Here is a 14,568-nt window from a genome sequence, read left to right on the forward strand (position 1 = left end):
GAGTAGGTGATAAAGCACAATATATGTATATAGTACCATATCATGTTTTACCAGGTGCCAACCGTGGTCGGATGATTTCATGTAACGATGTAGATTGAGAAGTATGTCCTTCCAGTAGTTACTAATCCGCTCATGTCATCATGTCACTCTTTTACATACTTAAAGTAGTAATGTAGTAGTTGTAAAAAGAAAGAAAGATAATTAACTCGTGAAAGAAACAAAATGCATGCAGCTACGCAGATATATATACGTCCAGGGTTTAAAATTTCCTGCATTATACCCCATTCATGTATTTCCTAGCCCAAGAACAGGTAATGTTAGTAGTCGATGTATGTAAGTATGTTATGTCGATAAAATGATGAATGTTGGTTCTCGTATTCTGCAATTTCTAATTGTGCTGATTGTTGCACACGACCCGTACTCGTTGTTGTATGTATGTATGTATCTAAAACATTCATGCATGTATTCTTCTTATATTTTTAGTACGACCAATAATAATTGATTTTAGTATTGTTACAACATATATTATACATACTTGTGCTGCTGCAACAATCAGTTATAATTAATTACTTAATTCAATATTGTTTATTTAAATCTTGAATGAGGTTGTTGTTTTTTTTTTTTTTTTTTTTTACTTTTTTTTTTCCTTTTTTGGCGACTAAAATGACCTTTATTAAGAGATAAATTAAATAGAAAATGATGGGTTTGTTGGGTTTCGGGCACGCATACGCAGCGGAAAACAAAAATTTATGCGTGATTTAAACGACTTTAAAACACACAAGCACATGCCCGATAAATTAAATCAATTAATTGCGTACCTTTGCGCTTCCAGCGAAATTAAAAACAACATACATGCTAATAAATTTAACCGAATTTAAATCAATTAACATGCTCGCATTTAAACCAAATAACATGCTTGCAATGATTTAATCGATTACACATAATCACATAAAATCATACAAACATAAGCATGAAATCATAGTTTAAATTTAAACCCTAAAACGAAACTAGGGTTTCGAGTATTTACCTCTTGACGCGTGAGGTAGGAGCGAACGATACGTCGTGATTACTACGGAATCCAATCCGTAGAATCGGGGCAGCAATGGAGCAGCAGCAGCGGCGGTGTGGCAGCTCACGGCGGCGCGTGTAGAGCACGCGCGGTCTTCCGGGGCGGCGCGTGGGGCAGCGTGCAGCTTCGGCTCGTGCGTTGCTCCTCGATTCTTCGATCTACGGTCTTCCTCCTCTCGGATTTCACCTCGTATACTTCGATCTACTAAATCGTGGCACTAGACACGAAATAGTTAGAATAAAACATAAAGAATAATGAAGGAGAAAGAATACCGAACAAGAACGGCCGACGAACGGCCGTTTTCCGGCGACGGAGCGACGCCAACGGCGGAGGTGGCCGCGCGGGAGAGGGGCGAGAGAGAGAGAGGTCGGCCGCTTAGGGTTAGGGTTTTTTGTTGTGTGTTCTAGGGTTATAAATCATGTATTTATAGTCCCTTGCATGAAACCCTAGCGGGCTTAAGTTGGACTGGGCCCAACAGCTTAAGCTCGTTAGTTTCTTTAATCGCTCGTATCTCTCAATTCAATGATCGAAAAATTGTAACGATTACATTTTCCGAGTCATTATAATTTTCTCGTCATTACGAGTGCCATCTCTTATTTTCCAATTTTCCAAAAGTGGAAACCCTAGTTCAGTGGACTTTCTAAATTTGGAAACTTCCCGATTTAGAAAGTTCACTAACACGTTCGCTTATTCTTTTCCTTTTCTTATTCTCATTCATAATTCCAAATTACGAATGTTGGACTCAATCATATTGACTTCCAATTATGCAAAGATAAACTATTTTATCTCTGACCGTTTATTCAAAGATCTCATGTGCACGAGCAGTGTGACCCTCGATGGTTCAGGTGTAAGCTAGCCGTGGGCCCACAACCCTTTGTGGTCAAAACTCGTCCCCTTCGAGTTACGATTAAGATGAAGCTCGTTTCACCTTAATCACCCAACGAATCAAGATTGGCGTCTAGCAACTACGCGTCATGATTCCCTAGATACAAATGAAGTGCCTGCAAGAACCTTCAGATATAGTTAACGTACAGTACGGTCCCTTCGATTCATATGTCCCGATCGAACTAGAGGCATTGGTTCATCGAGACCTCTTTATATGTTCGATGACGGTGCGATCGTTCTAAGTGTTGTAATCCTTACGTGCATGACTTAGAGAATCGAATTCTCTAATCATCACTTAGTCAGCTCTGGCCAGAGACTTAGAATGATTACAAACTTTCAGAACACACAGGACATCCAAGACTATTCTAGCGATCGAATCCCCGACTACAATGCACAGACCTCCCACTAGATTTCGGACTGCACGAACACTGGCCCTTGGGATGGTCCTCGGTGGAACTCAGGGACAGGTCACGATACAGCTGGTCCTCTAGTGAAGTCACGGTGATGTCTAGGTCATAAGGACTAATGGTGTACAACTATACCATAGATATCTCTACTCGATTATTGGGAACCACTTAGAGATTTCTAGGGTGAGGGAGTTCAGTGAACTCGTCAACTTACGAGCACCCACTTATGCATGCCGATATCACAATACCGTTTACTGATGAGATGCAGTACACATACACTAAGTGCTAGTCTTAATGGGAAAGGCCGATATCCTCATTAGTGGCGTAACCCTTCGACTAGGAACACGTTTAACAGTTATAATACTTAAGTAAATATCTCACGATCCTAACGATCAATTACTAGTACTTGTAATAACTGTAAGGACTATATCTATGCTTGTGACAAAGGGACAAAGATATAGAATGCCAAGGTGTTTTATCATTAATACGAATAATGGTTCGTTTATTACAATAATAAATACGAAAAACCACAGCCACATGTTGGCTTGTTGGTCACCTACTCTAACAATCTCCCACTTGACCTAAAGCCAACTACCCATAAACCGCATTCCCATCGACTCTCGATGTTTCTCATGGACCGATCTTGGTAAAGGCTTCGTGAAGGGGTCTGCAACGTTCTCTTCCGAGGTGACTCGTTCTACCTTAACTTCACCTCTATCAATGATCTCTCGGATCACGTGATACTTCCTCAGAATATGCTTCGACTTCTGATGAGATCGCGGCTCCTTAGCTTGTGCCACGGCTCCGGTGTTATCACAGTACAACGGTACTGGATCACTAGCATCAGGAATGACACCCAACTCTTGGATGAACTTCCTTATCCAAGTCCCTTCCTTTGCAGCTTCGGACGCTGCAATGTATTCCGCTTCGGTAGTGGAATCGGCCGTCGTGCTTTGCTTGGAACTCTTCCAACACACGGCACCACCATTAAGCGTGAATACAAATCCAGAATTCGACTTTGAGTCGTCCACGTCCGATTGAAAACTAGAGTCAGTGAAACCCTCTAATTTCAACTCGGCACCCCCATAGACCAAAAATATATCCTTAGTCCTTCGCAAGTACTTGAGGATATCTTTCACGGCTTTCCAGTGAGCCGGGCCGGGGTTAGACTGATATCTGCTTGTGACACTCACAGCATACGCAATATCGGGTCTCGTACATAGCATGCCATACATTATGCTTCCTATGGCAGAAGCATAGGGCGTCCTTTTCATCTCCTCGATTTCACTAGGTGTTTGGGGACACATAGATTTCGAGAGACGAACCCCATGGGACATTGGCAAGAATCCCTTCTTGGATTCTTCCATGCTAAACCGTTTCATAACGGTGTCTATGTACAGGCTTTGGGATAAGCCAAGCATCTTTCTTGTTCTATCTCTATAGATGCGTATTCCTAATACATAAGATGCTTCTCCCAAATCCTTCATTGAGAAACGTGTGGACAACCATGCTTTCGTTTGCTGCAACATTCCTACATCATTCCCAATGAGTAGAATGTCGTCAACGTAAAGCACTAAAAATATTACTGCCCTCCCACTAACCTCCTTGTATACACAAGGTTCCTCCGGATTCTTCTCAAAATCAAACTCTTTGATAGTTGAGTCGAACCTAATGTTCCAACTACGGGATGCTTGCTTCAATCCATAAATGGATCGCTGGAGCTTGCAAACCTTTTGCTCACTTCCAGAAGATATGAAGCCTTCCGGCTGCGCCATGTAAATTTCTTCCTCAATGTCTCCATTAAGGAAGGCGGTCTTCACATCCATTTGCCATATCTCGTAGTCGTACCACGCAGCTATGGCTAGCAAAATCCTAATGGACTTCAGCATCGCGACTGGCGAAAAAGTTTCCTCATAGTCAACGCCTTGCCTTTGAGTGTAACCTTTCGCTACCAATCTAGCTTTATAGGTCGATACCTTTCCATCCACTCCAATTTTCTTCTTATAGATCCACTAGCAGCCTATAGGAACGATTCCCTTAGGTGGATCTACCAAGGTCCACACCTTGTTGGAGTACATGGAGTCCATTTCGGATTTCATGGCAGTTAGCCAATGTCCCATATCCGCATCCGATACGGCCTCATTGTATGTTCTTGGATCTCGTCCAAGATCAACATGATCTTCATCATTTTCGAGGAGGAATAACCTATCCGGCATTTTCCGAACTCTTTCGGATCTACGTACCGTAGGTTCAGGAGGTATATTAGTGGTTTGTTGTATTGGTTCGATTGCTTGATCTTGTGTTTGAACTTCACTTTGTGGTTCTTGAACTACTTCAAGTTCTATCATGCTGCCCTTTCTATCGGATAGAAACTCCCTTTCCAAAAAGGTGGCATTTCTCGAAACAAACGTCTTTGCTTCTTTGACATAGTAGAACTCGTATCCCATCGAGTCTTCGGGATACCCCACAAAATAGCACAAGTCGGATTTACTATCCAACTTATCTCCCACTAATCGCTTCACATAAGCGGGACAACCCCATATCCTAATATGTTTGTAGTTGGGTTTCCGGGAATGCCAAAGTTCATAAGGTGTGGATTTAACTGCTTTGGTGTTAACTCTATTCAGCAAATACGCGGCAGTACGGAGTGCATGACCCCATAAGTATGCCGGTAAGTTTGTGAACCCCATCATTGATCGAACCATATCTAATAGAGTTCGATTCCGACGTTCGGATACTCCATTAAGTTGAGGAGTTCCCGGTGGAGTCCATTGGGACTGTATCCCATTTTCTTTTAGATAGTCAATGAACTCGATGCTCAAGTATTCCCCACCACGATCGGATCGCAGCTTCTTAATACTTCGTCCGAGTTGCTTTTCTACTTCATGTCTAAAATCTTTGAATTTTTCAAATGTTTCAGACTTGTACTTCATCAAGTACACATACCCATACCTAGAATAATCGTCGGTAAAGGTAGCGAAGTAGTTATATCCACCCTTCGCACTAACACTTAGTGGACCACATACGTCTGTATGGATCAAATCCAAAAGACCTTCGGCTCGTTCCATTACCCCTTTGTAGGGTGACTTGGTCATTTTCCCTTTAAGGCAAGATTCACAAGTTTGTAGTGATTTCACGTCCTCCAAAGAGAACAATCCTTCACTAACAAAATCGTTCATCCTTCTTAAAGAGACATGACCTAATCTAGCGTGCCAAAGTTGTGCGGGGTTTTGATCTATCTCCTTACGTTTTGCTGATATAACGTTAATAGGTATTTCACTTGGATTTAGTTCATATAAGTTGTTTAATAGCCGTCCTTTGCAAATTAAATTCTCATTCTTTTGTATAATGCAAATCGAATTTCCAAAAACAAAAGTAAAACCTTCAATATCTAATACAGGAATAGAAATAAGGTTTCTAATGAGCGACGGAACAAATAAACAATCGTTCAAAACAATAGGAAAACTAGAATCCAAAACATTTAAGTAAATAGTGCCAATGGCTTCAGCAGCAACTCTTGCTCCATTCCCCATCCTTAGGTAGGTCTCACCCGCTCTAAGTCTTCGACTTCTTGTCATTAGCTGCAAATCATTGCACAAATGTGAGCCACAGCCCGTATCCAATACCCAAGAAGAAGAGTTGACAGACAAATTTACGTCAATGAAATACGTACCCTTTTCAGAACCTTTCTGCTTTAGGTAAGCCTTGCAGTTGCGGCGCCAATGTCCTTTCTTTCCACAGTGATGGCAAGCATCATCAACTTGTTTGCTAACCTTTGCTTTGGGGCCCCCACTACCTTCACCCACTTCGAACTTGCTGTTAGGGAAAAGAACTCTTTCTTTTCTCTTCTTTTGGAAAGAACTCTTCTTTCCAGAAGTGGCAGCAACGAGAACAGACTTCTCTTTCTTAATGGTGGACTCGAAGCTGACCAACATGTTCATTAACTCATCCAAGGGAGGATCTAGTTTGTTCATGTTGAAGTTCACTATGAATGATTCATAGGAACTAGGAAGAGACAACAGGATCAAATCCAACGAGAGCTCGGCCGGGAGGGTGACATCAAGATTCACTAGCTTTTCAAGGAGAGTGATCATTTTGAGACAGTGCTCGTGGACCGAAACCCCTTCGCGCAATCTCGCTGTGATCAACTCCTTTGTAGCAGCGTATCTCGATGCCCTAATATTCTCACTATACATGCTATCGAGATGAGCCTTTATATCGAAAGCATGCAAGTGAGACTCATATTTCCTCGCTAGCGCGGGCTCCATGGCGGCTATCATATAGCACCTAGCATGGGTGTCATCTTTCTTCCAAACTTCATAAGTTTCCTTTTCAGCATCAGTCGCTGTGGCAGGTATAGTGGCGGGAAGCCTCTCGTTCAAAACGTAGAGACGCCCCTCAACAGTTAGCACAAGCTTAAGACTACGCAACCAATCTAGGTAATTAGGGCCATTGAGTTTATTGTCGAGGATTGACATTATGGGATTCTTAGACATGATTATCTGAGACATATAGAGAAGAGGATTATTAGAGATTCGCGTTAAATGATTGTTACAATTAAATGTTTGGACTTGTGTTATTTAATTGTTCTCCCACTAATTTTATCGAGTTCCACTTCCCTCTAGTAGACAAACGAGAAAACTGATTTTTCTTAATGGGCTTTAGGTCCAATAGACAAATATAACCCGTAGTTAATCTAGCCCGATTATATTTGCCCAAAGGTAGATCACAATCAATCATATCCACAATATGACCCTAAATTAATTTTCCTCACACTTGATAATGACCTAAGTTAATCTCGCGAATATCAAAATCGTTGTGTGTCAAGTCTAACCTACCAATCAAAGATGCTCATAGAACTCGATTATGCCAAACTAATACAGTCCCTAGTTAATCTAGCCGACCACGTTAATTCAACATAACCCTTTTCTATGGCTACCTTCATCAATATGTCAATTGAATTACAGCTTACTCTACCATAGCACTCCCCGCTAACACGGCTTACTGCACTATAGTAAAGGGCTACACATAATCCAACCGTTGGCAGAAGGAAAGAAATAACTCAACAGATTGGGTTTTTCTTTATAGCTTGAAATGATTCTTAATTAAAAGAATGAGGGATTTTAATTAAAATGTTTTATCTCATCAGAAGGTTTTGGATTGGTCTATGTGATTCCTACATCTATGTTCTCTAAAGGTATATGGAAAACGCATATTGTCCTAAGAGGAACATACGACCTAATTTCATAATTAATTACATTAATTAATTATCGGATTTTCAAAATAATTATAGAACCTCAACTAGCATAAATCATTCAAATAATGTTGAGGTACTACTAATTAAGTTGAACTTATAATCAATATTATAAATATGTTCTATTAATTGAAATCAATTTAACAATTTAAATTAATTAATTAATCTAACACCTATTTACTAAAATAGATGATTGTCGATCCAATTATCTAATTGGGATTAATTGAAAATAATTTTCCAAAAATTAAAATCAATTTGTTTTAAGTTTAATTTTAGAAATCTGAAATAAAAATGTTTTTTTTTTTTTTTTTTTTTTCAGTGGACCGGTTCGGCCCAACCGGTCTGACCGGTTCGGACCGAATCGGACCGGTTCTGTTCGGTCCAGCTGACCCAAATCAGTGGGCCGGGTCAGTCGGACCGAGAACCGGTCTGGCCGACCCGAATCCACTTGGATTCGGTCAACCAAAACGCACATAACCATCGAACCGGCCGGTTCGACCGGTTCGATCCGAATAATTTAAAAACCGACATTTTAAAATAATTTCAGATCCGATTTTCCAATTTTAAACAATTTTAAAGCTGGAAAAATTCTAAACAATATTTCAAAAATATTTTAAACTTACGAAAACTCCCAATTACATAATACGACAATCGCTACTTTAATAAATCGAACATGCATATTAAAACGAACGCAATTAATTGCGCAACGAGCTCTGATACCACTGTTGGGTTTCGGGCACGCATACGCAGCGGAAAACAAAAATTTATGCGTGATTTAAACGACTTTAAAACACACAAGCACATGCCCGATAAATTAAATCAATTAATTGCGTACCTTTGCGCTTCCAGCGAAATTAAAAACAACATACATGCTAATAAATTTAACCGAATTTAAATCAATTAACATGCTCGCATTTAAACCAAATAACATGCTTGCAATGATTTAATCGATTACACATAATCACATAAAATCATACAAACATAAGCATGAAATCATAGTTTAAATTTAAACCCTAAAACGAAACTAGGGTTTCGAGTATTTACCTCTTGACGCGTGAGGTAGGAGCGAACGATACGTCGTGATTACTACGGAATCCAATCCGTAGAATCGGGGCAGCAATGGAGCAGCAGCAGCGGCGGTGTGGCAGCTCACGGCGGCGCGTGTAGAGCACGCGCGGTCTTCCGGGGCGGCGCGTGGGGCAGCGTGCAGCTTCGGCTCGTGCGTTGCTCCTCAATTCTTCGATCTACGGTCTTCCTCCTCTCGGATTTCACCTCGTATACTTCGATCTACTAAATCGTGGCACTAGACACGAAATAGTTAGAATAAAACGGAAAGAATAATGAAGGAGAAAGAATACCGAACAAGAACGGCCGACGAACGGCCGTTTTCCGGCGACGGAGCGACGCCAACGGCGGAGGTGGCCGCGCGGGAGAGGGGCGAGAGAGAGAGAGGTCGGCCGCTTAGGGTTAGGGTTTTTTGTTGTGTGTGCTAGGGTTATAAATCATGTATTTATAGTCCCTTGCATGAAACCCTAGCGGGCTTAAGTTGGACTGGGCCCAACAGCTTAAGCTCGTTAGTTTCTTTAATCGCTCGTATCTCTCAATTCAATGATCGAAAAATTGTAACGATTACATTTTCCGAGTCATTATAATTTTCTCGTCATTACGAGTGCCATCTCTTATTTTCCAACTTTCCAAAAGTGGAAACCCTAGTTCAGTGGACTTTCTAAATTTGGAAACTTCCCGATTTAGAAAGTTCACTAACACGTTCGCTTATTCTTTTCCTTTTCTTATTCTCATTCATAATTCCAAATTACGAATGTTGGACTCAATCATATTGACTTCCAATTATGCAAAGATAAACTATTTTATCTCTGACCGTTTATTCAAAGATCTCATGTGCACGAGCAGTGTGACCCTCGATGGTTCAGGTGTAAGCTAGCCGTGGGCCCACAACCCTTTGTGGTCAAAACTCGTCCCCTTCGAGTTACGATTAAGATGAAGCTCGTTTCACCTTAATCACCCAACGAATCAAGATTGGCGTCTAGCAACTACGCGTCATGATTCCCTAGATACAAATGAAGTGCCTGCAAGAACCTTCAGATATAGTTAACGTACAGTACGGTCCCTTCGATTCATATGTCCCGATCGAACTAGAGGCATTGGTTCATCGAGACCTCTTTATGTGTTCGATGACGGTGCGATCGTTCTAAGTGTTGTAATCCTTACGTGCATGACTTAGAGAATCGAATTCTCTAATCATCACTTAGTCAGCTCTGGCCAGAGACTTAGAATGATTACAAACTTTCAGAACACACAGGACATCCAAGACTATTCTAGCGATCGAATCCCCGACTACAATGCACAAACCTCCCACTAGATTTCGGACTGCACGAACAGTGGCCCTTGGGATGGTCCTCGGTGGAACTCAGGGACAGGTCACGATACAGTTGGTCCTCTAGTGAAGTCACGGTGATGTCTAGGTCATAAGGACTAATGGTGTACAACTATACCATAGATATCTCTACTCGATTATTGGGAACCACTTAGAGATTTCTAGGGTGAGGGAGTTCAGTGAACTCGTCAACTTACGAGCACCCACTTATGCATGCCGATATCACAATACCGTTTACTGATGAGATGCAGTACACATACACTAAGTGCTAGTCTTAATGGGAAAGGCCGATATCCTCATTAGTGGCGTAACCCTTCGACTAGGAACACGTTTAACAGTTATAATACTTAAGTAAATATCTCACGATCCTAACGATCAATTACTAGTACTTGTAATAACTGTAAGGACTATATCTATGCTTGTGACAAAGGGACAAAGATATAGAATGCCAAGGTGTTTTATCATTAATACGAATAATGGTTCGTTTATTACAATAATAAATACGAAAAACCACAGCCACATGTTGGCTTGTTGGTCACCTACTCTAACAGGGTTGACATTTGACCCACGACAGATTTTGGGAGGTTGAGCTAACCACGGCTGTGACTGTTGACGGAGTTGCTCGGCCGGCACCGGAGGACCTCATTCCTTTAGGGTTGAGCGTGGGACAAGTCTTTCTCGTCCCAAGCATATTGATATCTTCCTGAGATTCATGTCTATGCCCTTTGTTCTCTCTTTCTCCAATTGGAACGGACTCTCTTTCCACCGCCTAATCTCTCTCCCTCGCCCTTCCTTTGCTCGCGACAGCTGGTATGCCCTTCCCCTTCTCTCAATGATCAATTACTCAAAAAAAAAATTGTGTATACATATAAATATTGGGGGAAAATGAATTGACGTCGAATAATATGTGAAAAGTTATGCAAGTTTTCAACATTGCTTGGACGCTTTGATGTGCACAAGTTCACATCTTCTCTCCCAACAAGGCAAAGTCAACAACAAGAGAACTCCGATGCATCTTTTTTGCATACTGTTTGGGCACATGTTTTGAACCCAAGCTTCTATGCTCTCAATTTCTGTTCGGAATGGCTGTTAACACCTGAAGATACATTCCTACTCAGCCTCGAAAAACGCGGTAGTGAAGACATCATTCCTAGGAAGAAGGATGTACTTCATCACAAGGCAATACCTCTTCTGTTCTTGCGTATATTTGTTTTCTATCGAGACTTATTAGTATACCATAAGATACTTGGTTGTTGTTGTTGTTGTAGTTCTCCGATCATCATCTCACTATCGAGGCAGCTTCTCCGATACTCTTTTTCTATGGTCTTGGCAATTACTGAGATGTTCCCTTCACATTGGGGTTGGAGTTTTCATCACTACATTCTTTTGATATCGGGATGAGCTGTCATTTCTGCATCAACCATACTTCAGGTTCCCCCCATAAGTATGATACGAACCCTGTATCCGTATATGTTGTACCTCCTAGTTTGCTTCCAGGTTTGTGCTCCAATGTGCCTTTTCCTTCAAGAAAAACTTTGACATTTGGAAGCGCGAAGCACCAAAGACGGAATTGGTGCAACCCTATGATATATTTTTCTCCAATTCTCATATTTCAGCATCTGCAATCATAGGTAGTTTTGAATGTTTTTTTGGTTCAAAGAGAACAAATTACTTACTTTTTTGGGAGTATTTTTACTTGTTTTTCCATTCCATTTTAACTCTTTGGCTAAGACCATGGCATGGATGTTTATTATATGCACTTTCAGTGCTTATCCTGAACCAATGGAGTCACTTGATTGCATATTTTGTTATACGTCTACTTTCCCATGTTTCTTAGTACATGGATCTTTCTAACATCAATTTTTTTTTTCTTTTTTTTTTCTACTTTAGGAATTGTAATAACTGCATCCCTTGGAAAAAATTCTGTTAGAGCCAAGGCATAAGATGGATGATTTGGATTTCAAGCCAAATGAGCAAATTCTGCCCTTTCAAATGATCTTTTTGCATCTGCATCACTCTCCGCTTAACATGGAAATTTCCAGAAGATATTTTTTGGACCTTACCCGTATTAATGCACGTGTAGATGTTCCTTCCGTGTCAAAATTTGTAGTTGGTTCCTCTCGGTTAGCTATGGATCTCTACAACTCTCGTCAAGCACCAAGTGTTGAAGAAATCCAGGCTATTTGTCATTCTGCCAGCCTTTCAATTCAGCAGAAGGTATTATTTATGTACCTTTGACATATCACTGCTAGATAGATTAATAGCACTGGATTTTTGTGTTTTAGAAGGGGTGTGCGTAAGCCTGTAGTACTATTTTAAAACTAAAGGCAACTTTATCTCTTAAATTTTTTAAAACTTGAACTATGAAAAATAGTAGAGCATATGGGAGATTCTTGTATGTGATTTCTTCTACGTAAAATGAAATGTTGGACCTTTAATACTAATTGCAGATTCATGTGATTTTTGCTTCTTCAACTGCCTTTTATCGTTCACTTTTCTAAATCTAATTAAACCTCTATAACCACTTACCTGTGACATTTTGCAAAAATAAAAATGCATATTTGTCGACCTTTGAGCTTTAGAATTGATTATGGGGTGAGTGTTGATATGACGAAGAAGAAAGAGCGGTGGTATATGAATGTGATAAATGATCTTGTTTATGCTGTTGAATATGCATTACAAGTTCTTGGTTCTGCAAAAGCTGTAGCTTGGTATTCCCCTACGCAAAGATAGTTCATGATTGAACTCCGATTCTTCGAGATAGGATTTAATTGTAATTGGTTCACTTCTTTATCTAAACAATTTTTTTTTCCTGTTGGTAATGAAAGTTAATTTAGTCCAAAATAACTTTTACATTCACTCCCACCATTAACAGGAACTAGTTTTTTTAAATTAAATGTATTTTTTTATGATATATTTCTCTCTAATCCTCATATTTCAGCATCCGCAACCATAGTTAGTTTTGAATGCTTTTTGGTCCAAGGAGAACAAATTACGTACTTTTTTGGGAGTATTTTTATTTGCTTTTCCTTTCCATTTTAACTCTTTGGCTAATTCCATGGCATGGATGTTTATTATATGCACTTTCGGTGCTTATCCTGAACCAATCGAGTCACTTGATTGCATATTTTGTTATACGTCTACTTTCCCATGCTTCTTAGTACATGGATCTTTCTAACATCATTTTTCTTTTCTTTTTTTTTCTACTTTAGGAATTGTAATAAATGCATCCATTGGAGAGACTTCTGTTAGAGCCAAGGCAGATGATGGATGGTTTGAATTTCAAGCCAAATGAGTAAATTCTACCATTTCAGCAGATCTTTTTGCATCTGCATCACTCTCCGCTCAACATGGAAATTTCCAGAAGGTCTTTTTGGACCTTACACGTATTCATGCACATGTAGATGTTCCTTCCGTGTCTAAATTTATTGTTGGTGCCTCTCGGTTAGTTGTGGATCTCTACAACTCTCGTCGAGCATCAAGTGTTGAAGCAATTCAAGCTATTTGTCCTTCTGCCCGCCTTTCAATTCAGCAGCAGGTATTATGTATGTACCTTTGATATATCACTGCTAAATAGATAGATAGCACTGGAGCTTTGTGTTTTAGAAGGGGCGTGCGTAAGCCCGTATTACTATTTTCAATATAAGGGAAACTTTATCTCTTTAAATTTTAAAATATGAACTATGAAAAATAGTAGAGCATATCGGAGATTCATGTGTGTAATTTCTTCTACGTAAAATGAGATGTTGGACCTTTAATACTAATTGCAGATTCATGTCATTTCATTTATGCTTCTTCAACTGTCTTTTATCGTTCAAGTTTCTAAATTCAATTAATTCTCTATAATCACTTACCTGTGACATTTTGCGGAAAAAAAATGCAGATTTGTGGACCTTTGAGCTTTAGAATCGATTGTGGGGTGAGTGTTGATATGACGAAGAAGAAAGAGCGGTGGTATATGAATGTGATAAATGATCTTGTTTATGCTGTTGAATATGCATTACAATTTCTTTGTTCTGCAAAAGGTGTAGCTTGGTATTCCCCCACGCAAAAAGAGTTCATGATTGAACTTCGATTCTTCGAGGCATGATTTAATTACAATTGTTTCACTTCTTTATCTAAATCATTTTTTAACTGTGGGTAATGTAACTTAGTTTAGTCCGAAAATAGCTTTTCCATTCACTCCCACCATTAACTGGAATTAATTTTTTTTTAGATTAAATATGTTTTTTTGTACTTGTTTTGTTAGTAGTATAGAGTTTATTGTTGTAGGCGTTGTATTCAATGCCTATATTGCTCGCCTTAAAAGGGTGTTCTCAATTCAACAACAACAAGTATTTTCTCCAATGAACTATGGTTCCTGATCATTATAAGAATAAGATTTCATTAACCCAAGTAAAAAATACATGATATTTGTGTGTTTTTTCGCTACATTTTATTTGATTTATAACTTCTCATCTTATATATAAAAGAAAGAAACGCTAGGGCAACCCTAAGAAACCCTAATGTCATTTTTGTATTTTTTTTTATTATTTTTGATTTTTATCAATTTTTTATC

At 39.6% G+C, this 14,568-nt stretch overlaps 1 pseudogene across 1 annotated transcript; it reads left to right on the forward strand.

Annotated features, from left to right (window-relative positions):
- The first annotated feature begins 355 nt into the window (after window positions 1–355).
- LOC148771667 (protein TRIGALACTOSYLDIACYLGLYCEROL 4, chloroplastic-like) lies at window positions 356–14,267 on the forward strand (annotated as a pseudogene). Its single transcript, XR_016030158.1, has 6 exons — window positions 356–429; window positions 10,585–10,681; window positions 10,926–11,189; window positions 11,279–11,641; window positions 13,223–13,548; window positions 13,894–14,267. The product of XR_016030158.1 is annotated as a protein TRIGALACTOSYLDIACYLGLYCEROL 4, chloroplastic-like (transcript).
- The last annotated feature ends 301 nt before the right edge of the window (window positions 14,268–14,568 follow it).

Source organism: Erythranthe guttata, chromosome 3 (genome assembly GCF_056151865.1).
Source record: "Erythranthe guttata isolate IM_541 chromosome 3, IM_541, whole genome shotgun sequence".
Classification (NCBI taxonomy): Eukaryota; Viridiplantae; Streptophyta; class Magnoliopsida; order Lamiales; family Phrymaceae; genus Erythranthe; species Erythranthe guttata.